General features: G+C 37.6%; 1 protein-coding gene across 2 annotated transcripts in view; it reads left to right on the forward strand.

Annotated features, from left to right (window-relative positions):
- Window positions 1-25666, forward strand: part of Lrch2 (leucine rich repeats and calponin homology domain containing 2) — a 133686-nt gene that overhangs the window by 1953 nt on the left and 106067 nt on the right. The window contains exon 1 of one of the 2 annotated variants that reach the window (XM_078034343.1): window positions 25134-25152. The exons of the other annotated variant lie outside the window; for it this stretch is intronic. The gene's annotated coding sequence lies outside the window, so the exon portion shown is untranslated. Of the gene's footprint in view, window positions 1-25133; window positions 25153-25666 lie in introns of those variants that run through there. 2 annotated transcript variants of the gene reach the window in all.

Below are 25666 nucleotides of genomic sequence, written 5' to 3' on the forward strand. Positions count from 1 at the left end.
CTGTGTGTGTGTTACTGGAGATTGAACTCCGGGGGTCCTCTACCACTGAGCTATAACCCCAGCCCTTTTAATTCTTATTTATTTATTTATTTATTTATTTATTTATTTATCTATCTATCTATCTATCTATTTATTTATTTATTTATTTATTTATTTATTTATTTATTTATTGTGCTGGAGATTGAACCCAGGGCCTTGTGCATTCGAGGCAAGCATTTTACCAATTGAACTATAACCCCAGCCTTTAATTTTATTTTGGAATGGTATCTCATGAGTTGCCCAAGCTGGCCTGGAACTTTTGATCCTCCTCCTCCCAAGTAGCTGGGATTATAGGTGTGTGCCACTGTGCCCGGTTCAATGAGTGTATTTTAATGCACACTCTATCATTATTAGGGTTCAGTGACTGACAAAAAGAGATGAAAGCAATATAAACAAGTGAATCAGAAGTCTGAACATTCTCAGCAGTTTGTTTGTTTTGTTACTGGGGATTGAACATGCTAGGGAAGCACTCTACAACTCTCCGTGTTCTTTGTAGGCTCTTCTTATCCAGTGGCTTAATTGTTAATTTTCAAAGGATTTGTCCTAGAACCACTTCTCACTTAAATTTTCTCGCTGGGAGAGCTTATCCACTAACACAATTTTAAAAGCTGATGACTCACAAACTTCTGTCTCTGCCTCAGACTCTTCTCCTGCTTTACATCATCCAGTTTCCTATTTCCTACTGAAGTGGCACCCCCTTTCTCCACAGAAAAGTCTTAACTGGGCTTCTCCAGAAATCTTTACCATGGCTGATTTAAGGACTGTCAGCAAAAGAGTCTCTGCAAAAGAGTCCAATGTAGATAAACTTCCTATTTTCGTGTCGCCCTGTTTTACTTGGCCACTGGCCGAGAAGATACCAGCCCTCCAGGTGCTGGACACCCCCTTACTAGTTTTTCACAAACATATCCAGTATAGTAGTTTGTAGAAATGTGTAAACAAGGCCTCTGGCGTTGAGCTGGGGCTACACAGAGATGTCTACATTTTTAAGATAAGTTACCAACTGGGTTCCATGGTAACAGCTGGCAGGGGGAGGAAAGAAAAGAGAGGAGAAGCTCTCCCCTTCTTAGGTGTTGTCCTTGAAGGGTTAACTTGCCCAGAACAGTGAAAGAAAAAGCTGCTTTTATGTAAACTTCTGCAGACTGTGAACTTCTGAGCCCTTCCCCTACTGGGTATAAAACTCTGAAACTACCTGAATTTGGGGTTCAGGGGGTTGATTGATGACAGCAAAAGCTGTGTGCCCTCTGAACCTGGCTGCAGCCAAATAAAACTGTTTCCTGCTATCTTCGGTACCTTGCCTCATTTGTCCCTACAACACTAGGAAGCATTTGTATGTCTACAGGCTGCTCAAATTCTCCATGTTCAAAATTAAATTCATCTTCCCTGATAAAGCCTTCTTCTCCTGTACCCCTCTCTAACTAATGCTACCATTCAGCCAACTGCTCAAACCCTGAACCTGAGACTCATTCTTGACTCCTGCCTCTCTTTCTATTACCAAATTCTATCAACATTTATCAAATAATTTACTCCTCTCCGTGTCTAATACCCCTCTCATTCATCTGAGAAATACATTATTGTCTTTCTCCTGGACTGTTGAAAAAAGCCTTTTGTACCTGTCTCCAGCCTTCTAATCTTCCCTTCTCTCCAATACTTCCTCCTTACTGAACAGTGTTTTTTTTATACTGATGATTATATTTCCTTTCTTGAATACCATCAATGGGGCCTGGCATGGTGGTGCATGCCTATAATCCCAGCGGCTCAGGAGAATGAGACAGGAGGATCTCAAATTCAAAGCCAGCCTCAGCAACTTATTGAGACCCTCAGCAACTTAGCAAGACCCTGTTTCTAAATAAAACAAAAAAGGGCTGAGGATGTGGCTCGGTGGTTAAGGGACCCTGGGTTCAATCCCTGGCACCAAAAAAAAAAAAAAAAAAAAAAAGAAAAGAAAGAAAAGAAAAAAGAAAACCTTCAATGGGTACAAGGATGTAGCTTGGTGGTAGAGCATGTGCCTGGTGTTCAATCCCTACACTACCAAAATGCACCCCCCAACAACAACAACAACAACAAAAATCCAAACCAAAATAATAACGACAAAACCTTCAATTGCTCCACATTGTATTTGGGATGAAATCCACACTCTTTATTATGATATCCGTAGCCCTGGAAAATTTTGACTCTGTAGATAATTTTGGTCTAATGTTTTTGTTCTAGCCACTATGAACCAGTTTTTTTTGTGCTTGAACAAGTGTGGGGCCCTTGCCTCTCTCCTGGACTTTGCATAAGCTCCTCCTTCTTTTTGTCTTTCTAACTCAAGCTAATCCTTAGTTCTCCATTTAGATATTCCATTCTCCAGGAAGCTTTGCCTGAATCCAAGTCCCCTTAGGCACCCCTGCTTTGTGTTCCCTTAGCATCTTTTATTTCCTCTACCACAGCTCCTAGTACTCTGTAAATGTATTTTCCCCTTTTGCCCCCACTATGCTAAAAATTCTGTAAACACCCTTGCCATCTGACCTTTATAGCTCTCCAACCTAGCACAGTGTTCAGCACATAGCAATTGCTTACATATGTGTGTTAAATAAAGGAAAGATAAAAAATATCAGGGTTATCAACTTGGAAGGCCACAGCATCATTTTACAAATGTGAAGCTTTCTGTAGAAACTCATCAAATGCATGAGAAGGATGTCAAGAAATTAATTGCTTCAACTTGCCACCCAATGTTAGAATCTCTTCTACATCATCTTTCCCCCCTTCTTTATTTTTCATTTTATTCATGTATTTATGTGGTTTTTAGTACCAGAAATTGAACCCAGAGGCTCTTAACCACTGAGTCACATGCCCAGCCCTTTTTATATTTTATTCAGAGAAAGGGTCTCACTCAATTGCTTAGGGACTTGTTAAGTTGCTGAGGCTGGCTTTGAATTTATTTATTTATTTTTCATTCCAGAGTTTTAGACCTTTATTTTTTCCCATTTATGTTTTTTAATTTTGAAATCATGCAGACTTTATCTCCTGCTTGATTTATTACATTATAAATCAATCACCTTATCATCATACAAAATACATGTATGAAGATGTGAATTTGGCGTCAACATACCTTATATACAATCAGAGATATGATAAATTGTGGTATTAAGGTGTATTAAGAATTGTAATGCAAAAATAAATAAATAAATAAATGAATAAATAAATAAACCACCTTAAGATATATAGAATCCCATCTCTGCATGTCAACTATTTCAAAATTAAATGGCACACTTATAAATATGTCAGAGGTCAAGGAAGAAAACACAAGAAAAGCAAATAAAAAGAGGTTTGAACTAAATGATAATAAAAGCTTAAATTTTTTAACTCTTTATTTGTTCTTTTTAATTATACATGACAGTAGAATGTATTCTGACATATCTTTCATACATGGAGTATAACTTCCCATTCTTGTGGTTGTACATGATGTGGAGTTACACTGGTGGTGTATTCATATAAGAACATAGGAAAGTTATGTTCAGTTCACTCTACTGTCATTTATTCCTACTCCCACCCCTGTTTCCTTCCCTTCATTCCCCTTTGTCTAATCCAGTGAACCTCTATCTATCCCCACCCCACCACTCCCATTTATTGTGAGTTAGCATCTGCATATAAGAGAGAACATTCAGCCTTTTATTTTGGGGGGATTGGTTTATTTCACTTAGCATGATATTCTCCAGTTCCATCCATTTACTGGCAAATGCCATAATTTTATTCTTTATGGCTGAGTAATATTAATATTCCATTGTGTGTATATATATGTATGTATGTATATATATATATATATATATATATATATATATCACATTTTCTTTATCCATTCATTTGTTGAAGAACATCTAAGTTGATTCCACAGTTTAACTACTGTGAATTGAGCTGCTGTAAACATTGATGTGGCTGTGTCACTGTAGCATGATGATTTTGAGTCCTCTGGATATAAACTGAGGAGTGGGATAACTGGGTCAAATAGTGGTTCCTTTCCCAGTTTTCTGAGGAATCTCCATACTTCTTTTCAGAATGGTTGCACTAATTTGCAGTCCCACCAGCAATGTATGAGTGTACCTTTTTCCCTACATCCTTGCCAACAGCTTGTATTCTTGATAATTGCCATTCTGACTGGAGTGAAATGAAATCTCAGTGTATTTTTGATTTGTATTTCTCTAATTGCTATAGATGTTGATCATTTTTTCATATACTTGTTGACCATTTGTATTTCTTCTTCTGTGAAATGTCTGTTCAGTTCCTTTACCTCTTATTGATTGAATTATTTGTTTCTCTCTCTCTCTCTCTCTCTCTGTGTGTCTCTCTCTCTTTGTGTGTGTGTGTGTGTGTGTGTGTGTGTTTGGTGTTTTTTGAGCTGTTATATCCTGGAGATTAATGCTCTAGCTGAGATACATGTGGTAAAGATTTTCTTCCAATCTGTAGTCTCTCTCTCTTCATGTTCTTGATTATTTCCTTTTCTGTGAAGAAGCTCTTTAGTTTGATACCATCCTATTTATTGATTCTTGATTTTACTTCTTGCACTTTAGGGGTCTTGTTGAGATGTCGGTTTTTAAGCTAACATGATGTAGACTTGGGCCTACTTTTTCTTCTAGTAGGCTCAGAGTCTCTGGTCCAATGCCTAGGTCCTGATCCACTTTGAGTTGAGTTTTGTGCAGGGTGAGAGATAGGAGTCTAATTTCTTTTTGCTACATATGGATTTCCAGTTTCCCCAGCACCATTTGTTGAAGAGGCTATCTTTTCTCCAATGTATGTTTATGGTGACCGTCTAGTATCAGATAACTGTGTTTATGTGGACTTTTCTCTGTGTCTTCTATGCTGTACCATTGGTGTTCATGTCTGTTTTGGTGCCAAAACCATGGTGTTTTTGTTACTATTGGTTTAGAACTTTCCATCCTCCTGCCTCAGCCTCTGGAGCTGCTAGGATTACAGGTATGTGCCACCACAACTGGCCCCCTTTTTAATTTTTAATATGGGGGTCTCATCATGTTGCCCAGTCTGGCCTTGAACTTATGATCCTCCTGTTTTAGTTTCTTGAGTAGCTGGGATTGCAGGTGTGTACCACCACACCTGGCTTTACATCATCCCTTAAATGGAGACCTCTATCCTCTCTCTCTCTCTCTCTCTCTCTCTCTCTTTTTTAGAGAGAATTTTTTAATATTTATTTTTTAGTTTTCAGCGGACACAACATCTTTGTTTGTATGTGGTGCTGAGAATCGAACCCGGGCCGCACGCATGCCAGACGAGCACGCTATCGCTTGAGCCACATCCCCAGCTCTCTATCCTCTCTTTATGAGCATTTTCAGGGATGCATTATTCTGCAAGATAGTTGATCTTATGAATGGCTATATATATAATTAGAGTTTTTTTGTTATATTTTATTGATGTGAGTTTGAATGGAAGGCCTTGCACAAGCTAAATCTGCCCTGCACTGAGTTACACCCCTAGTTCCTAATAGTTTTTTGTCTTCCTCGTATTTACACACTTTCTTCCTATAACTTTTATTCATTCTTTCCCTCTTTCTTTCATCCAAGTTCTGCCTTTCTGAACAACACAAAACTATTGTTTTCTTTTTCTATATAAGAACACTTGCAAATTTTGAAGGATGTTATTGTGTACTTCCTAAATCATTAGTTCTCACACTTCAATGAGCAACAGAATTGCCTAAGGATCAGATTAACATGTAGATTTCCTGGTCCCATCCCTTGAGAATTTGGTTCAATAGATATTGGGTGTATCCTATAGGCCTGAAATTTTAACAAGCACCCCAGATAATTTTGATGTACATAGTCCATAGACTACTGCCCAGGCAAAAATATTTTAAATTCTCCTAATAAATGGTATTTATAAAATTTAATCTCCAAAGTTGGACATTTCTTTCTGTTCTCCTCTTCAATGTAGCCCTCACATTGGAACCGATATTCAGGTGTTTTTTGTTTTATACTAGGCATTGAAACCAGGGATGCTTGACCACTGAGCCACATCCCCAGACCCTGCTTATATTTTGTTTAGTGACAATGTCTCACTGAGTTTCTTAGGGTTTCACTAAGTTGCTGAGGCTGAGTTTGAACTCTCCGTCCTCCTGCCTTGGCCTCCTGAGCTGCTGGGGTTATAGGCATGCACCACCATGCCCAGCTTCAGGTGTATTTAACTAATACAGAATGGAGTTAGTATATTATCTCTTTTAGCCTGTTTTATGACACTGTCCACAATTGTCCCAGTGATTTTTAGTAGGCACATTGCAATATTCATTCTGTGATTGTGTGTGTGAGTAAATATGCTTGTCTGTGTGTGCATGCGCATATATGTGTGTTGAGGATTGAACCCAGGGCCTTGTACTTGTTAAAGATGTGTTCTACCACTGAACTATATCCCCAACCCCTGTGATTGTGTTGTTAACTAAGACCTGTTAGGGTAGGAATGGATTACATGGAGTGTATAACCCTCAAGTTCACAGATAAGCAGGCAAGAAAGAGCAAAGAGATGGCAGTAAATGAAGGCATATCTTGAAGAGGGGTAGCAATATGTGGTATTCCCACCAAAGATGGCACAGTACAATACCAAAACTTCTCAAGAGCTTACTCCCCCTTGCCACAGTCCAGAGGACTTTCTCATTGTCAGCCATTTGCAAGAGCTAGCATTCACTGTCACCTACTGATTCTCTCTCAAATCAGCAGATTAACAGTGTGCTTTGCCCTTTATTAGAAAGCTGATAAATCTTCTGTCTATCCTTTTAACCAACTATAAGAATCAGCATTCCATAATCAGCCCTTCCCACTCCAACTCCTGCCACATCAGAAAGAGTTGGACCTTGGCATACTTCTTTGGAAATATTTTTGATCTCTATCAGATTACTGAGGGTACCTTGGCATATCTGTGGAGGATGATCTCAAATTCTAAAAATAGTTATGAGCACAATTCTCCCACATGCATACAATTTGAATAGGTCTGGAAAGATGCTTTTAAGCTCATAAAAGTGTCACAGAATGTTATGAATTGGCTTTACATGCCTCAATACACCCGGTGTACAGATTAACACTTTCTGTTATGACACCCAAGTTCTGTGCCATATACTCCAAACAGCAGGAAAAATTTATGAGCCAGAAAATCTCTCTTGGATTTGGCCTTAGAGGAGTCAGGAGTGGAATTTAGTTAGTCATAAGGCTGGAGTCTGAGGCTATTGGGAAATGGGGTGGGAGCAGTCACATTGAGTGAAAACACAGTGAATGAAATTAGTTGTTATTGTCTTCAAATGGAAGTCTGAGAAGGGAGTCAGGGTTAGAAATAACAAAACTGTTGAAACATAACGGCTTTATACTGAATGAAAGGATAGAGAGATATTCCCAAGTGTAATACAGAGAGGTTAGAATGCTAGAATGTGGTACTGAAAAAAACTGGATGATGCTATTGTAGATGTTAGGATTAAGTGACTTCAATTGTCACATGCATTCATGTGTGCTTCAAAAGGAGTTGGCATCAGATTCTTTCTAGTGGTACCCAGAAGCCAAATATAAGGCGGCAATTCTGAGGCTTATATGATACCACCTTTGCATTTATCCATTCATGGAGCAGGTAACTAGTATGTCCTAGAACAAAAATATGAATTTACACATTCCCTGCTTTCTAAGTATTTATTTATTTATTCATTTATTAATTTTTTTTATTGTTGTAGATAATACCTTTATTTTATTTAATTTTTGTATTGTTGTACACTATACCTTTATTTTATTTACTTTTATGTGATGCTGAGGATTGAACCTGCTGCCTCACATGTGTGAGGCAAGTGCTCTACTGTTGAGCCAGGATCTCAGCCCCTCTAGACATTTATATCCAAGTGAAAAGAAATAAAACAAATAAAAATGTGATAGTATACTATAATACTAACCTGAGAGAGATAAGAACAGGATATTTTGAGAACATAGTGAACTGGGGCTAGGGGTAGCTCATGGCAGAGCACTTGCCTAGCATGTGCAAAGCCCTGGGTTCAATTCAATCCCCAACATCACAAAAATGAAAGAAAGGAAGGAAGGAAGAGAGGGGGAGAGAGAGGGAAAGGAAATTGGAAAAGAGAGAGAAAGAAAGAGAGGAACATCATGAACTGGAAGGAAGCCAATGGATGAGAAGTTGAAGAAAGGCTTTTTGGAAAAGTGATGCCTGACCTGAATCCTGAAGGATGAATAGGAGTCACTTAGAGGAAAATTTGGGGAGGTCATTAAGGTCAAGTTTAACATCATGGTGGGACATGTAAGTAATTCAGAATGGTGCAACCAGAGCAAAAAGTACAAAGCAGATGAGTGTTGAGAGATAATACTGGAGAAACAGGCAGGAGCCAAATCATGAAAGCCCCATATACTATGCTAAGGCAACTGGACTTTCTTCTGCAGGCAAAAGAGAATCTGCCAAATGACTACTTTTTAAAAATTTTTTTAGATGTTGATGGACCTTTATTTTATTTTATTCATTTATTTATATGTGGTGCTGAGAATTGAACCCAGTACCTCACACATGCTAGGCAAGTGCTCTGCCAATGAGCTACAGCCCTAGCCCTCAATTGACTATTTTTGATAAATCACTCTGTGGCACCATAGAAAATGAAAAGGACTAGAGAGGCACAACCAGAAGCAAGGAGATAATAGTTAAGAGCTATTGGAGTAGGCAGGAGCCAGATTACTGGGATCTCAACACAGGCAGTAAATGGAGGATGGCAAAAAGGGGATGAGTTTGAGATAACAGAGAAAGACTTTAGCTGTTGACTTTATTTCACATTGTTTTAACTCAAGGCTTACTTTGACCTGGAGTTCTAAGTGGTTGATGTAGGGACAGCAAAAAGAGGGTAATGGTATGGTGTGATGGAATATCATAAAAGTTTATTTGGATAAGATATTTGTAAAAAAAAAATTAATTCTGAAAGCACTTTTTTTTTTTTTAAAGAAAAATGCTCTTTTGCTTAGCTTGCAAGTAGAACCATTTGCCAAAGATTGGTTGCTTAGGCTGTCAAAGGTTTATAACTTACATGGTTTAGCCTGCTCTAGGAAATTGTGCAGTGGGAATAAAGCAAGTTAAGGTCAGAACAAGAAAGAAAGGCTCTGCCAGCTGTCTCTTTTCCTCCCTTCAAAAGCATAAAAAAAAACCCTCTAAGCAATCTCATAAAAAAAAAAAAAGAAAAGCTCTCTGTGCCAGAAATCTCTTTATTTTTCAAAGGAAGAGTCCACAGGACCATATAGAATGTAATTGACAATGCTATTCAGTTCAGAATGATGTACAAAATTACTAAAGAGAAATATCTAGAATAAATATTAAATTAGAAAGACATGACATAGAATCACAGATAATTGTTTAAAACACAAAAAATTTTTATAATTACAGGTTGAATCCTGTGTAAAAAGAAAATCAGAATAAACAATGTATCAAATTATAAAGTCAGGTGACAATTGAGCACAATTTTACAAAGGACATTAATGAAACAATGCAGAATACTTAATACTGAATAAATCAATCAGGAAGAATCAGATGATACATTATGCTTGAATAAGAATAAAAAAGAAAAATTAAATAGTATGTCACAATAGTTTTCTAAATGTTTTTCTATTTTCGTTCAATTGCTTTTCTTTTATGTCCGTTTTTTTTTCTCTTTTTGAGACTTCTAAATATCCTGTGTTTTTTTGTCAAAATCACTTATTACTGGATTCCTGATTTTCATTCTTTCATATAGTCTTTTGATGTTTCTCTTTCTCATATTGATTACTGAAAAAAATGACACTTTATGATGTTAAATATATTTATGTAAAAAAATCCTAGATTTAGATTAAAAAACTGTGGGTATGTGGTTACTCTCAAATATGGATATGAAAGTATATCTAAATATTAAACTAATCCTAATCACAAGGTCAAGGAATCAAGGGATAGTACTAACTATATGGTCAAAATAAATTCTAATGTTATGTATACTATTATGAACCAATAAAAAAATTTTAAAATAACTAATTTTTAAAAAATATTTATTTATAATTTTTTAGTTATAGGTGGCCACAATACCTTTATTTTATCTTAATGTGGTGCTGAGGATCGAACCCAGTGCCTCATGCATGCTAGGCAAGCACTCTACCACTGAGCCACAACACCAGCCCTAAAAATAACTAAGTATATGAAGCAAGTCTCTAATATCTTCAACTCTTGTTCAGGCCTTCTATAAAGTATTTTTTAAGTTCATTTCAACATTTCTTTTTTTTAAATTTTTTTATTAGTTGTTCAAAACATTACAAAGCTCTTGACATATCATATTTCATATATTTGATTCAAGCAGATTATGAACTCCCATTTTTACCCCGTATACATATTGCAGATTCACATCGGTTCCACATCCACTTTTTTACATACTGCCATACTAGTGACTGTTGTATTCTGCTACCCTTCCTATCCTCTACTATCCCCCTCCCCTCCCCTCCCCTCCCATCTTCTCTCTCTACCCCCTCTACTGTAATTCATTTCTCCCCCTTGTATTTTTTCCCTTTTCCCCTCACTTCCTCTTATATGTAATTTTGTATAACAATGAGGGTCTCCTTCCTTTACCATGCAATTTCCCTTCTCTCTCTCTTTCCCTCCCCCCTCTTGTCCCTGTTTAATGGTGATCTTCTTCTCATGCTCTTCCGCCCTATTCTGTTCTTAGTTGCTCTCCTTATATCAAAGATGACATTTGGCATTTGTTTTTTAGGGATTGGCTAGCTTCACTTAGCATAATCTGCTCTAATGCCATCCATTTCCCTGCAAATCCCATGATTTTGTCATATTTTAGTGCTGCATAGTACTCCATTGTGTATAAATGTCACATCTCAACATTTTTTATACTACCACCTTAGTCTACCACAAAGTTAATCTTCCCTACTCCCCTCTCCCTCTGACTAAACCCATTGAGCATAATGGTGCCAGATCCTTCTCAAGAAATTTGCTTAATGAATCCAATTCAATCTTCTTTTTCTGGCTTGATGGCCTTCCATAGCTCGGTTCCATCCTCGCATTTTCCCCAATATGTTCCCTTTGGTCTCGTCAAGTCACACTGAATACTGTCCCTAAAATACTACACACTATTTCTGTCTTTGTTCCTTCCTAAAGTGTCTTATCCTTTCTTTTCTGTGTGCCCCATCATCCTTTGAAGTCAATTCAAGTTCCAATCCCTCCACAAAGATTTCCTTAAGTCTCTTACTTCTCTGAGTTTCCAATACAATTTTAGATGCGATCACATGGTCTATAGATAAATTATTTAATATATGAAAATCTTACTTCTTCAATTACTTTGTCAACTCATAAAGGGGATATAATTCAATATTACCTCAATCATCTCAATTAGACTTAGGCTATTCTTATTATACCATTTGACAATTTTGATACAGTGAATAGTGTGGACTATGACCTTTGGACTCAGAACATACTGATTTTTTTTTTCCAGTGCTGGAGGTTAAACCCAGAGTCTCACATATGATAGTTAAATGCTCTAGCACTGAGGTATATCTCCAGCCCAGGGCATTTTGACTCTGTGTGTGTGTGTGTGTGTGTGTGTATTAGGAATTTAACCCAGGATGCTCTATCGGTCAACTATACCCCCAGCCCTCTTTTTTATTTTTTCAAAGAGAGAGACAGAGAGAGAGAGAGAGAGAGATAATTTTAATATTTGTTGTTGTTGTTATCGGCAGACACAACATCTTTGTTTGTATGTGGTGCTGAGGATGGAACCTGGGCCGCACGCATGCCAGGCGAGTGCTCTACCGCTTGAGCCACATCCCCAGCCCACCAGCCCTCTTTTTTTCTTTCCTCCTCCCTTTCTTTCTTTCCTCCTTCCTTTCTTCCTTTCCTTCTTTGTTTTTGTACCAGGGATTGCACCCAGGGGGCACTTAACAACTAAGCCACATCCCCAACCCTTTTTATTTAGAGGTAGGGTCTTGCTAAATTGCTTAGGGCCTCACTAAGTTCTTGAGGCTGGGTCTAAACTTGTGGTACTCCTGCTTCAGCTTCCTGAGTCACTGGGATGACAGGCATGCATCACTGCACCTGATCCTTTTAAATTTTTATTTTGAGACAGGGAACACTAAATTTTCAAGGCTGTTCTCCCACTTGCCATCCTCCTGCATTAGCCTCCTGAGTCACTGGGATTACAGGTGTGTGCCACTCCACCCAGCAACATTTTGACTTCTTGCTTCTGCATACAAACATTTGATTCAGACTTATATATGACTGACTATTTTTGTTGAGAGAGCATGTTAAGAGTGAACATATAGGGGCTGGTGATATAGCTCAGTTGGTAGAGTGCTTGCCTTGCACAAGGTCCTGAGTTCAATCCCCAGTACAAAAAAAAAAAAAAAAAAAAAGAATGAATGTATATGAGACATTGTGCTCCATTTGTGTAAAAAATACAAATAAATTTAAGAAAAAGAGTGAACATAGTTCACCCAATTGAATTATTTGATTAACTTTCTACCAAGTGCTATTAAAATAAGTTATTTACTAAAATCTTCATCTCTTTCATGTTAATTTTACAATGAATATTTATCAACTTCAACATTTTTATGGAAATTATCATTGAAACAAAAAGACTACACAGATTGAAAGTGTATAATTTGATAAGTTTTGGCATGTGTATAAATTGACACAACCATTACCACAATTATGATAGTGAATATACCCATTACTTCCAGAAATTTTCTTGTACATCTTTATAATTTCTCTCTTCACCTTCCCATCCATATATCCCTCCCAGGAAATCACTAATTACCTTTCCATCAGGATAGATTTTTACATTTTGCATTATTTGAAGTCTTATATTAATGGAATCATACATTATGTATGTATTCTTATCTCAGCTTTTTTTGGTTTTCTTTTCTTTTCTTTTTTTCTTTTTTTTTTTTTTTTTTGTGGTACTGGGGATTAAATCCAGGGGTGCTTTACCACGGAGCTAGTAAGTTTCTGTGGTTTCCTCCCCAGCCCTCTAAGTTTCTGAGGCTGACCTCAAATTTGAGATCCTCCTATCGTAGCCTCCCAAATAGCTAGGACTACAGGCCTGAACCACCCCTCCTAGCTGTTTTTATTCTCTTATGCAGCAATGGTCAAAAGGAGTGACTTATGCATTCCAAGGGGAGAAATAAAGAATGTCGGTGCGCTTCTGCCATTTTCAATGCTTTATTCACTCAAATCACTCAATACAATTTCACTCTATAGGTTCTTAATCAAGAAAATGGGCACTGCAATGGACAATCAATTCACAGCTAACAATTCTAGATTAATTCTAAGCACTGCAAACACACTTAATCATGACAGGCTCATGACAGACATTCCCTCTGCATGATAAGTTCAAGTGTCAGATCAAAAGTCTGAAGCCTTAGGTTCTAAGTATATTAGATCTGGAACCAAGGCATGCTTCTCCTGGGGTGGAGCTGATGGCTTGTTGAGGAGAGGGTTGTGGGAAGAAGTCTCTGCTCTCACCAGGGTCGAGATGTGGCTCAGCAGTAGCGCACTTGTCTGCATGTGTGAGGCACTGGGTTCAATTTTCAGCACCTCTTATAAGCAAATAAAATAAAGATCTATCAACAACCAAGAAAAAAATGTGGCTGCAGAGTTTGAGAGTGGTGAGGATCATTGGGATGTCAGTCTAGGTCCTCATCAGGCTCTTCAGTCTGAGGGCATCAGTGTCAGCTAACTGAATGTGTGTTCACTTGCTCCATCATTTATACTAAATTTGGGGGCATCTGACCACATTTTCAATCCCTATCAGTGTGCCGCAGTCCGGCTGCAGCAAAATAACCTGGGGGGGGGGTGACGAGTGGGAGCCGTTTATTATAGGACAGGAGGGGTATTTATACATTCCACACAGCTTATCTTAATTAGCATAAACTAGATACATCAGTCAACCAATAAGGAATCTCCACACTTAATGGCTCTCTGGCATTACTTCATAAACCACTCCCTCAGGCAATATGCCAGGCGCCATCCTGACTTGTTTACAGACTCTAACATCATTGCCACTGGATTTCTCAGTGATACACTTGCCCTGGGGTTAAAGCATCTGGTCGGGTGGTCCTCACCCTGATTTTCTCCCCCCCCCCATCTCTGGAGGACGACATTATAGAGACTTCACTCTGAGCTTGTCAGTGTGGGGAGAAGTGACTTGTTTGTGTCTGAGGGCCATACTGGAGGGCTCTGTTAGGTGTGCCTAGTGAGACTGCAGGTTTCAAACTGAAGTTTTCAAATGGACTTGCTTAGGCTAAGGCCTAAGGCCATCTTTACATCTTAAAGAGTTACTTTCCAAGAGTGGAGATGTATAATTCTTTTTATTTTTATTTTTAGAACAGAGGATACAACCCAAGGAGCACTCAATCATTAAGTCACATCCCTTTTTTAAATTTTATTTATAGACAGAGTCTCGTTGAGTTGATGAGGGACTCCCTAAGTTTCTGGGGGTGGCTTTGAATTTGCAATCCTTTTGCCTGGGCCTCCTGAGCCACTGGGATTACATGTGTGTGCCACTGTGCCTGGTGGAGATTTTTAATTCTGATGTAGTCCAATTTAAACTTTTTTTCTTTTATGAATTGTGGTGTTATTGTCTTAGTCAAAAAATCTTGCCAGGTGTGGTGGTGCATGCCTATAATCCCACCAGCTGGGGAGGCTGAGGTAGGAGGATCCCGAGTTCAAAGCCAGCCTCAGCAAAAGCTAGGCACTAAGCAACTCAGTTGAGACTCTGTCTCTAAACAAAACATAAAAAGGGCTGGGGATGTGGTCAGTGGTTAAGCACCCCTGGGTTCAATCCCTAGTACCAAAAAAAGAACAAAAATAAAAATCTTTGCCTAAATTAAGGCCACAAATATTTCTATGTTCTGTTTTAGATTTTTGACTTACATCTTTATTAGATTGCAGATTAATTTTTATATAAAGTGTGAGATATGGATCTAAGCTTATTTTTTTGCACATGAATATTCAATTGTACTAACATCATTTGCTGAAACTATTGTCTTTTTTTCACTGATGAGCCTTTAACTCATCAACTTTTGTAAAAAAACTATTTATCCATATGTTTGAGTTTATCTCTGGATTTTCTATTTTGTGCCATTTTTCTATTATCTCTTCACAACAGTACCACACTGTCTTGATTAGTTTAGTTTCTTAGTAAGTTTTGAATTCTCCCAACTTGGTTCTTTTTAAAAATTTTTTAGTTGTAGATGGACATAATATCTTTATTTTTATTTGTTTATTTTTATGTGGTGCTGGGGACCGAACCCAGGGCGTCACACATGCAAGGCAAGTGCTCTACCACTGAGCTACAATCGCAGCCCTGTTCTTTATTTATTTTTAACCAAATTGTTTTTTCTATTCTAGATTCTTTCCGTTTTCTTTTAAATTTTTTTTTTAGTTATTGATAGACCTTTATTTTATTTATTGATTTTTATGAGGTGCTGAGAATTAAACCCAGTTTCTCACACATGCTAGGCAAGCACTCTACCACTGAGCCAAAACCCTAGCACTCTTTCCGTTTTCATAATTTGAAAATTTAGCTTGACAACTTGTTTAAAAAAAGACAGGGGAGGGGCTGGGGATATAGCTCAGTTGGAGGAGTCCTTGCTTTGCATGCTTATGGCCCTGGGTTCAATCCCCAGCACCAAAAAAAAAAAAAAAAAAAAAGTCTCCTAATAAGTCTTCAGGGAGATGTGACATGGTAACAATATTGATTCTTCCATTCCCTGAAACTGATAGGTCTCATTTATTTAAGTCTTATTTAATTTTTTTAAACATTTGTTTGTGGTTTTCAGTGTATATGTCTTTCATATCTGCAAGATTTGTCCCCAAGTACTTCATATTTCTGGATCCTATGGTAAAGTGTTTTAATTCTCATTTGAATTTTTTATTTGTTCTTTGCTACTAAATAATACATAATTGATTTTTGTACTTTGCCTTTCTATTCTGAAACTTCGCTAAATTTACTGATGTTTTTCTCATGGCTGTTTTTGTATGTTCCACAGGATTTCTCACTAGATGATCTGTGAATAAACAACAATTTTACTTCTTTCCAATCCCCTTCCTCTCTTCCCTGCTCTTCCGCACCCCCCCCCCCAGTACTGGGGATTGAACTCAGGAGCACTCAACCACTGAACCACATCCCCAGCCCTATTTTGTATTTTATTTAGAGACAGGGTCTCACTGAATTGGTCTCACTATTGCTGAGGTTGGCTTTCAACTCACCATCTTCCTGCTTGAGCCTCCCCATGGAGCAGCTGGGATTACAGGCCTGCACCACCATGCCCAGCCCCCTCCCTTCTTATTTGTCTTTTCACCTACTTACTCTGTCTAGAAGTTTCAATGCAGTGTTCAATGAGTTGGTAAAAGTGGACATCTTTTTCTTGTTCCTTATCTTAGAAGACATTCAATCTTCCACTATTAAATTTATTGTTAGGTGTTTCACAGATCCTTTTTCTGGTTGAGGGAGTTTATTTCTATTCCTAGTTTACAGAGAGTGTTTATCAGAAATCAATGTTGCTGTTTCCAAAGCCCCTTACTGTATTAATTGAATTGCTTATATGGGATTTCCTCTTCTGATTTATTTACATAGTAAATTACACTGGGTTTTTAATCTTAAAATCTGCTGAGTCTTTGTGTGTGTGTGTGTGATGCTGGGAATTGAACCCATGGCCTTGTGCAGCCCTCTGCTGGATCTTAGTGTGTTATCTTTTTAATATATTATTGATTCAGTTTGGTAGATTTTAATTTTAGCTTATTTTGTATGCATATTCATGAAGGATATTGTTCTGGTTTTTCTTTTTTCTTTTTTTTTCTTTTTCTTTTTTTTTTTTTTTTAGTTGTTGATAGACCTTCATTTTATTTATTTATATGTGGTGCTAAGAACTGATCCCAGTGCCTCACACATGCCAGGCAAGTGCACTACCACTGAGCCCCAGCCCCAGCCCCAGCCCCTCCCTGGTTTTTCCACTTTTGATTGGGCTGAGGATCTAACCCAAGGACTGAGGTTGCTAGGCAAGCACTATACCACCCAGTCCAAGATCTGTTTTATTTTCTCAGAATGTCTTTTTTGTCCTCAGCTCTTCCCCCCACCCCTCCCGCTCCTTTAGCAATTTTGGAATCTCAGCAACTGGGGAGGCGCAGGCAGGAGGATCACAAGTTCAAAGCCAGCCTCAGCAACTTATGGAGGCTCTCAGCAACTTAGCAAGACCCTGTCTCAAAAAAGAACCTAAAAAGGCCTGGGAGGTGTGGCTCAATGGTTAAATGTCTGATCCAAAAAACAATCAAACAATGATAACAACAAAACAACCAAAAAAACAATATTGGTGACTTCGTATAATAAGTAAATACAGTAATCTCTCTCCTATCAAATATTCTCCGGAAGGATTAGTGTAGATTTGGTACTTTTTTGTCCTTAAATACTTCGGAGCCTTCCCCAGTGAAGCCATCAAGATCTCGAGTTTTTTTTTTTTTTTTATGAGAAGTTTTTAATACAAATTCAATTCCTTTAATAGATACAGTGTTCTTGGGTTCATGTTTTTCTTGAGTGGGCTTTGTGTCTGTAAAAGGAATTTGTTCATTTAATATGGTACTGAATTTATTACCATGAAATTATTCATAAATTTCCCTTATTATTACTTTAATTGTAGATTCTGTGGTGATGTTCTCTTTCATTCCTTTTTCCCCTCCCTCCCTCCCTCCCTCCCTCCCTCCCTCCCTCCCTCCCTCCCTCCCTCCCTCCTTCCTTCCTTCCTTCCTTCCTTCCTTTCTTTCTTTCTTTCTTTCTTTCTTTCTTTCTTTCTTTCTTTCTTTCTTTCTTTCTTTCTTTTTTCCCATACTGGGGAATGAACTCAGGGGCACTCAACCACTAAGCCACATCCCAGCCCAATTTTGTATTTTATTTAGAGACAGGGTCTCATTGAGTTGCTTAGTGTCTCACCATTGCTGAGGCTGGCTTTCGTTCTTGATATTGGTAATTTGAGTCTTTTCTTTACCTTAATTTGTCTATTTTAGAGATGTATCAATTTTGATTGGTCTCAAAGGAACAGCTTTTAATTTAATTGATTTTTCTCAATCATTCTTCTGTTTTCTATTACAGTGATTTCTACTCTTATTTTTCTTATTTTTTTCCTGTTCACTTTGGGTTTAATATGTTCTTTTTCTAGTTTCATATGTAGAAACAGAGAGCATTGGTTTGAGACATTTTAATTTTATAATGTAGGTGTTTAGTGCTATAAATTTTCTCCTAATATCTGCTTTAGAAACATCCCACAAAACAATATATTGTTTTTATTACCCTTCACTTCAAAGTATTTTCTAATTTTATATTTGTTCTTTGACCTTTGGGCTGTGTCAAGTATATTATTTATTTTCCACATATTTGTGAATATCCCAAATTTCTTTTTGTTATTTTGGTCAGAAAGCATACTTTGTATAATTTTCTGTCCTCTTGAATTTTCTGTCCTTTTGCGACATATTTTATAGCCTAGCATATAGTCTCTCTTGCTAAATAGTCTGTGTGCACTTGAAAAGAATGTATATTTTGGTGTTGTGTGAAATATTCTGTAGGTGCCAATTAGGTCAAGTTGATAATTGTGTTCTTCAAGACTTTTATATTCTTATTAGTTTTTTTTTTTATTTGTTCCATCAGTTGCTGTGGAAAGTTTATTGATATCTCTGACTAGAATTTTGGATTTTTCTATTTCTCCTTGTAGTACTATCTATTATTTCTTCTTATATTTGGAAGCTCTATTATTCACAAAAATATTGTCAAATCTTCTTACTAGATTGAGCTTGTAAAATGAACTCCTTTATTCCCAGATATGTTCTTTGCTTTGAACTGTTTCATCTGATATTAATATAGATTTATTTTTCTTTTTTAGCCTTCTATTATCTATTTATTTATATATTTATTTATTGGCAGTACTGGAAATACTGGGGATTGAACAAAGGGGCAGTCTACCACTGAGCTATATGCCCAGTCTTTTTTTATTTTGAGACAGAGTCTAAGTTACTGATGCTGGCCTCAAACTTGAGATTCTCCTGCCTCAGCCTTCTAAGTTGCTAGAACTAGAGGTGTTCACCTCCAAGCTTAGCTGGATTTCTTTTTTATTAATATTATCATGGCATATCTTTTCTTTCTTTCTTTTTTTTTTTTTACTTGCAATCTACTTATGCTTTCACATTAAAATGCACTTTTTTGTTGTTGTTGTTGTTACCAGGGGTTGAACTCAGGGGCACTTGACTACTCAGCCACATCCCCAGTCCTATTTTGTATTTTATTTAGAGACAGAGTCTCACTGAGTTGCTTAGCACCTTGCCATTGCTAAGGCTGGCTTTGAGCTCTTGGTCCTCTTGCCTGAGCCTCCTGAGCCACTGGGATTATAGGCGTGAGCCACTGAGCCTGGCAAAATGAACTTTTGTAAGCAAAATATAATTACATCTTGCTTTTTTGTCCACTTTGGTTATTTCTGCCTTTTATTTATTTATTTTATTTTTTAGAATTTTTTTTAGTTGTGATTGGACACAATACCTTTATTTTACTTATTTTTATGTGGTGCTGAGGATTGAACCCTGAGCCTCTCACGTGCTAGGCCAGCATTCTACTGCTGAGCCACAACCCCAGCCCCATATTTCTCTCTTTTAAATGGGATGTTTTACACTTATTTACATTAACGATTAATAATTATTAGTATGGTTTTGCTTATTTCTGTCATCTTGCTATTTGCTTTCTATTTCTCCCATGTGTCCTTTGCTCTCTTGTCCTCTTTTGATGCTTTCTTTTGGATTAAATGTGTGTTTTTACGATATCTTTTGTCATCTTTACTGGCTTATTAACTGTAATTCATTGCTTTGTTATTTTAATACTTGCTTTGGGGTTTATAGCATACATCTTTAACTTATCACAGTACTATTCAGAGTGACATTATATCACTTCACTTATAAGAACTTTAGTGTATTTCCATTTCTCTCCTCACAGACTTTAAACTGGGGTCAGCAAACTTTTTCTCTGAAGGGCCAATCAGCAATTTTTTTTAGCTTTGTGAGCCAGTCTTTGTTACTGGCTACTCAACTCAGCTATTGTAGCATAAAATCAGTCAATTTGTAAATGAATGGGCATAACTGTGTTCCAGTAACTTTGTTTACAAATAGGTGGTAAACTGCTTTAGGGCCAAAGACAAAGTTTACTGACCCTTACTTTATGCTGTTGTTTTTATATGCTTCACTGTTACATATATTACAAATCTATGTTACATTATTAATAGTTTTTGGAACAGTTATTTATCTCTTAAAGGATTTAAAAAATAAGATTTTTTTGGAGGGGTACTAGGGATTGAACTCAGGGGCACGTCTCGACCACTGAGCCACATCCCTAGCCCTGTTTTGTATTTTATTTAGAGACAGGGTCTCACTGAATTGCTTAGTGCCTCGCTTTTGTTGAGGCTGGCTTTGAACTGGTGACCCTCTTGCCTCAGCCTCCTGAGCCACTGGGTTTACAGGCACTGTGCCCAGCTTAAATAATAAGAATTTTAAAAAATACATTTATCCAGCTGAGCATGGTGGCACAGGCTGGGGAGGCTGAGGCAGGAGGATCCTCAAGTTCAAAACCAGCCTTAGCAATTTAGCGAGGTCCTAAGCACCTCAGTGAGACCCTGTCTGTGGGCTGGGGATAAAGCTCAGTTGATACAGTACTTGCCTTGCTTGCATAAGGTCCTGGGTTCTATCCCCAGCACCACCAAAAAAGAAAAAGAGACCTTATCTGTACTTATTATTATTATTATTAGATGATGCTGGGGATTGAACCCAGGGCCTTGTGCATACTGAGCAAGCACTCTACCAACTGAGCTATGTCCCCAGTCCCTAGACCCTATCTTTAAATGAAATATAAAAAAGGGCTGGGGATGTGGCTCAGTTGTTAAGTGCTCCTGGGTTCCATCTCTGGTACAAACACACACACACACACACACACACACACACGTATACACAACACAAAACAAACAAACAAATAAACATGTATCCACCAAGTTACTATTTCTAGTGTTATGTGTGTGGATCCATGTTTATGCTTGGTATGATTTTCCTCCTGCTTGAAGGACTTTTTATTTAACATTGCTTATAGTGTGAGTCTGCTGGAGATGAATTCTTTCAACTTTTTTGCGTGTTAAAGAACATCTTTTGGGGGAGGGCATGGGAAAAATGAAGGAACTTTGATTGGGCAAAATGAAAGGAGGGGAAGGGAGAGGGTATGGGGGCAGGAAAGATGGTGGAATGAGATGGACATCATTACCCTAGGTACATATATGACTACATACATGGTGTGACACTGCATCTGTACAACCAGAGAAATGAAAAGTTGTGCTGCAATTGTGTACAATGAATCAAAATGCATTCTGCTGTCATATATACCTAATTATAATTAATTAATTAAAATGCATTCTGCTGTCATATATACCTAATTTTAACTAACTAATTAATTATAAAAGAACATTTTTCTTTACTTTTTAAAATTGTGTGTGTGTGTGGGGGGGGGTAATGGATATTGAACCCAGGACTTCATGCTATAAGTACTCTATCACCGAGCTATACCTCAGACCTTAACCTTCATTTTTGAAGAGTACTCTCAGTGGGTATGGCATTCTATATTGACAGTTCTTCCCCCAGTACTTTATTTTTTATTTTAAAAAATCAATATTTTTGATATTTCTGGGGCTTGATCCAGGTCCTTGGAGTGCTCTATCACTTAACTATACCCCTAGCATATTCCTATTTTTCAGATGAAGTAAAAGAAGCACAGAAAGGATATGTAACTTGCCTGAGGCCACATTGTAATGAATTGAGAGAAGAGTAAAAGCAACAGGGCCTAAGTTAGAAGGCTGCTATAGCAGTTCAGAGAATATTATGTGAATGAAGGCAGGGGAGATGATGTTAGTATTTAAACAGTATTAAGTATTCACATCTTCATTTTTGCCAATCTATCAAAAGGTTATTGCTCATGACCAATAGAAGCCATCAAAGTAGGTGTCCATGGTGGTGCATGCCTGTAATCCCAGTGATTTGGGAGGGTGAGACTAGAGGATAGCAAGTTTAAGGCCAGATCCAACAAGTTAGTGAAATTCTGTCTCAAAATATAAAGTAAAAATGACTGGGGATGTAGCTCAGTGGTAAAGTGGTCCTTGGTTAAATCCCCAATACAAAAAAGAAAAAAAAAGCCATCACAGCTAAGAAAAAATTAAACTTCTCTGGAACTTTATGTAAGCATGCTGGAACAAAAGGCTTTCACCTAAGTAGAGGCATTTAAGGTGAAGGTTTTATTAAGGAATGCTTAAGACACAAAACAAAGCAATGAATGAGTTCATCAAGGAGAACTGAGTTGTTTACTTAGTATCTTGGAATTATCTATTCTGGCATTTAATAACTAGTATTATATATTTTAATAAAGAGACTTTTAAAGACCACAAGACAAGGGGAATGTTCTACAATAATTTTATCTGTTAAAGCCTGACAGTGTGAAACAGGAGGTCATCACAACAAATATATTTCCCCTCACTTTGCAGAATCATACTATAATGTAGAGAAAGATACCAAGACAGAAATAAATATCCTCTTGAGGGTTATCATTGCCAATCTAAACCTACAGTGTAAGTGAAAGTTGACATTTCCAACTATTCGACAAAACATATCTAAAATATTCTATAATATTTGCTCACAACTCCTTATTTAAAGGACAGTTTTGATCTTTCCCTCTGATAATGTAATAATAGACTGAGTCATGATGCAGTTCATGGTCAAGAAGAAGCAAGCTAGGGGGTGGGGACATAGCTCAGTGGTAAAGCACTTGCCTAGCATGCACAAGGGCTTGGTCCCTAGCACTCAACTCCCAAATTCAAGAAGCAAGTCTTGTTGCCAAATGAAAAAAAATGTTGGGTTTTGAGGTCATATGTGACCCTATTAGGTTTACAGTATTAAGTTTACAGACTGAGTCTTTAAAAGAAAATTTGCCATCTATCAAAATAAAACAAAACAAATGAAAAAGTTCCTTATAATTTGGGTAGACTGCCTTCAGATGATAACTCAAGTCACAGTTCCATGGAGATTCATGTCAGGTTTATTTACTTGAGGGAGATAAGTTAAAAAACAGAAACTTGTAAACCAACTACATTTTACATGAAATAAATGCTATATAGAATAGTGAAGATTTGAAACAAAATTTAAAATAAGCAAATATATTTAGACTTTGGTGAATGACCAATTTGTTTTTGCATCATTTCATTCCAATCTACATTTTATACATAGATTTTGGTCCAAATATTTCTATCTTGTTCTGTTTAAGAAAATTCAGACTTGAGCTGGGCAGGTTTGTAATCCCAGCCACTCGGGAGGCTGAGATAGGAGGATCACAAGTTAGAGGACAGCCTGAACAACTTAGTGAGGCTCTAAGCAATTTAATGAGATCCTGTCTCAAAATAAAACAATAAAAATGGACTGGGGATGTGCTCAGTGGTTAAGCACCCCTGGGTTCAATCCCAGTTATCCCCCCACCCCAAATTTTCTTTTAAGTAATCACTGTTCATTTTTTCAAATCTCTTTTGAGTTAATGAATATTAACTATGAAATTAATGAGTTTTTTAGGGTTCATTAAAGTAGTGCATAAGGGCAGAACCAAGGAACCATAGGCAAAAGAGGATTAGTGATATTGTTATGCTCGAATTCGGGACCCCCAAAGACCACCAGAGACCCAAGATCGATGTAAGCAGCAAAGAGGTGTTTATTGCGAGCTAGCTCGGTCCTCCGCAGGCACACACACAGCAACTGGTGACGCTGAGAGGCCCCAAGCCCAGGGTTTGCAGCAGTTTTATACGTTCTTTGGAGAAGGCAGGGACTTCACATACATCATAGCAAATCATCACACACCGCGGGAAAATCAAATAACAACTCTAAAACATGATTAGCACATTTACTGGTGGGAACAAGTTGGGTAGGGGTGATTGGTCAGTACAAAAGGGGTATTCTTTGAACTGATTGGTTTAAGCTATGAGGGGTGTACTGCTGAACAACTACATGGTTTCCCAACACGTTATCAACCATCATAAAATACTGGGAGGGTCATCTGGCATCCCAGGTATTTCCCTGTCTCATGCTGATTGGTGGCTGCTAGGGGGCTGCTATGGATCCCCACCTAGCCTGACTGAGTCAGGAACACCTGGTGCAGCAGATCTCTCCTGTAGATAAACAACTTAGCAGGGTGGGAATGTGCCTAAGAGTGCTCTGTGGGTTTTTCCAAGGACAAAGGCATGTCCCTTCCTTGGACAGGCTTTGCTCTGAGGTAGAAGCTGGTTTTCCAATATTACATGTAGTATTCTGTATGTATGCTACAATAAGTTAATGTGTTGTCCTGTGAAGGCCCCATGCAGGAAGAGAGTCCTCCGGATCTATGAATATTTTAAAGGACTACATCATGTACAACCAGAAGAATGAAAAGTTATATTCCATATATGTATAATGTGTCAAAATGCATTCTACTGTCATGTATAACTAATTAGAACAACAACAACAAACAATAAGGACTGGGAGTGTAGCTGAGCAGTAGAGTGCTTGCCTAGCAGGCACAAGGTCCTGAGTTCAAACTTCAGCATTGCCAAAAGAGAAAAAGTAAAAACAATAATACATCTAGGAACAATAGCTCCTTAATGATATCAAATATCTAATATTTACATTTCCTTGATTGTCATGTTTAAAATATAATTTCCTGGGCCTGCTCAAATCCCCATAATATCCAGGGTGGAGAAGGGGGTGTGCAAACCTACATCATCAAGTCACATCTTTCATCTGCCATGTTGAGTTTCCTTTGCTTTCTTTAAATGACACCTTGGGCATATTCTAGAGCTTCTTGGTCATTTTTTAGGAGCAGGGCTCTTTGGAAGAGACTGCAGATCAAGTCACTAGACAGTGGAGGTTCAAATGAGTTTCTCATTCTCCTACTTCTCTAATCATTTTACACATACTTCTCAAAGAGTTTTCTCTAATTCAGGACTGGTGTTGAGATTGGAGTGGGCAGAAGTGCACATCTCATTCCCGTTGGAGCTGCAAAAGAGTTCAGCATGGGTAAATCAATGTTTTTTAGGGTTTCTGATACATGTTTTGATGGTCCTCAACATTTCATTGTTTGTTAATTTTTTCCCTGAATTTATTATTTTTTTTAAGTTGCTATGGATGGAACCCAGGGTCTCACACATGCCTGGCAAGAGCTTTACCACTAGCCCTTTACCCTGCATTTAAGATTTAATTGAACTGATGTTTTAGGGAAACAGCCCAGAGATCCCTGACTTTTTCCTGGATCCTGATCAGGATTTTTAACAAGTCATATTATACCTTGATCTATTAGTTCATTGCCTTGTTCTAGATCTTAAGTCAAAACGTGTCTTATTTACAGATTGATAAGAACATCCTGTTCTCTACCCCACTAATCTTAAACTTTAATAGAATTGTAGCTTCAGAAATTTGACTGTGCCTTTCTTCTTCTATGTTATTTATAACTGTTGAGTAACTACCAGTTTGTTTGAAGTAGTGGTAACTACTGGCCTGGAATTTCAGAAGTCCACTCTATGGCTTTTTTTTT

This window comes from Ictidomys tridecemlineatus, chromosome X (genome assembly GCF_052094955.1).
Source record: "Ictidomys tridecemlineatus isolate mIctTri1 chromosome X, mIctTri1.hap1, whole genome shotgun sequence".
Classification (NCBI taxonomy): domain Eukaryota; kingdom Metazoa; phylum Chordata; class Mammalia; order Rodentia; family Sciuridae; genus Ictidomys; species Ictidomys tridecemlineatus.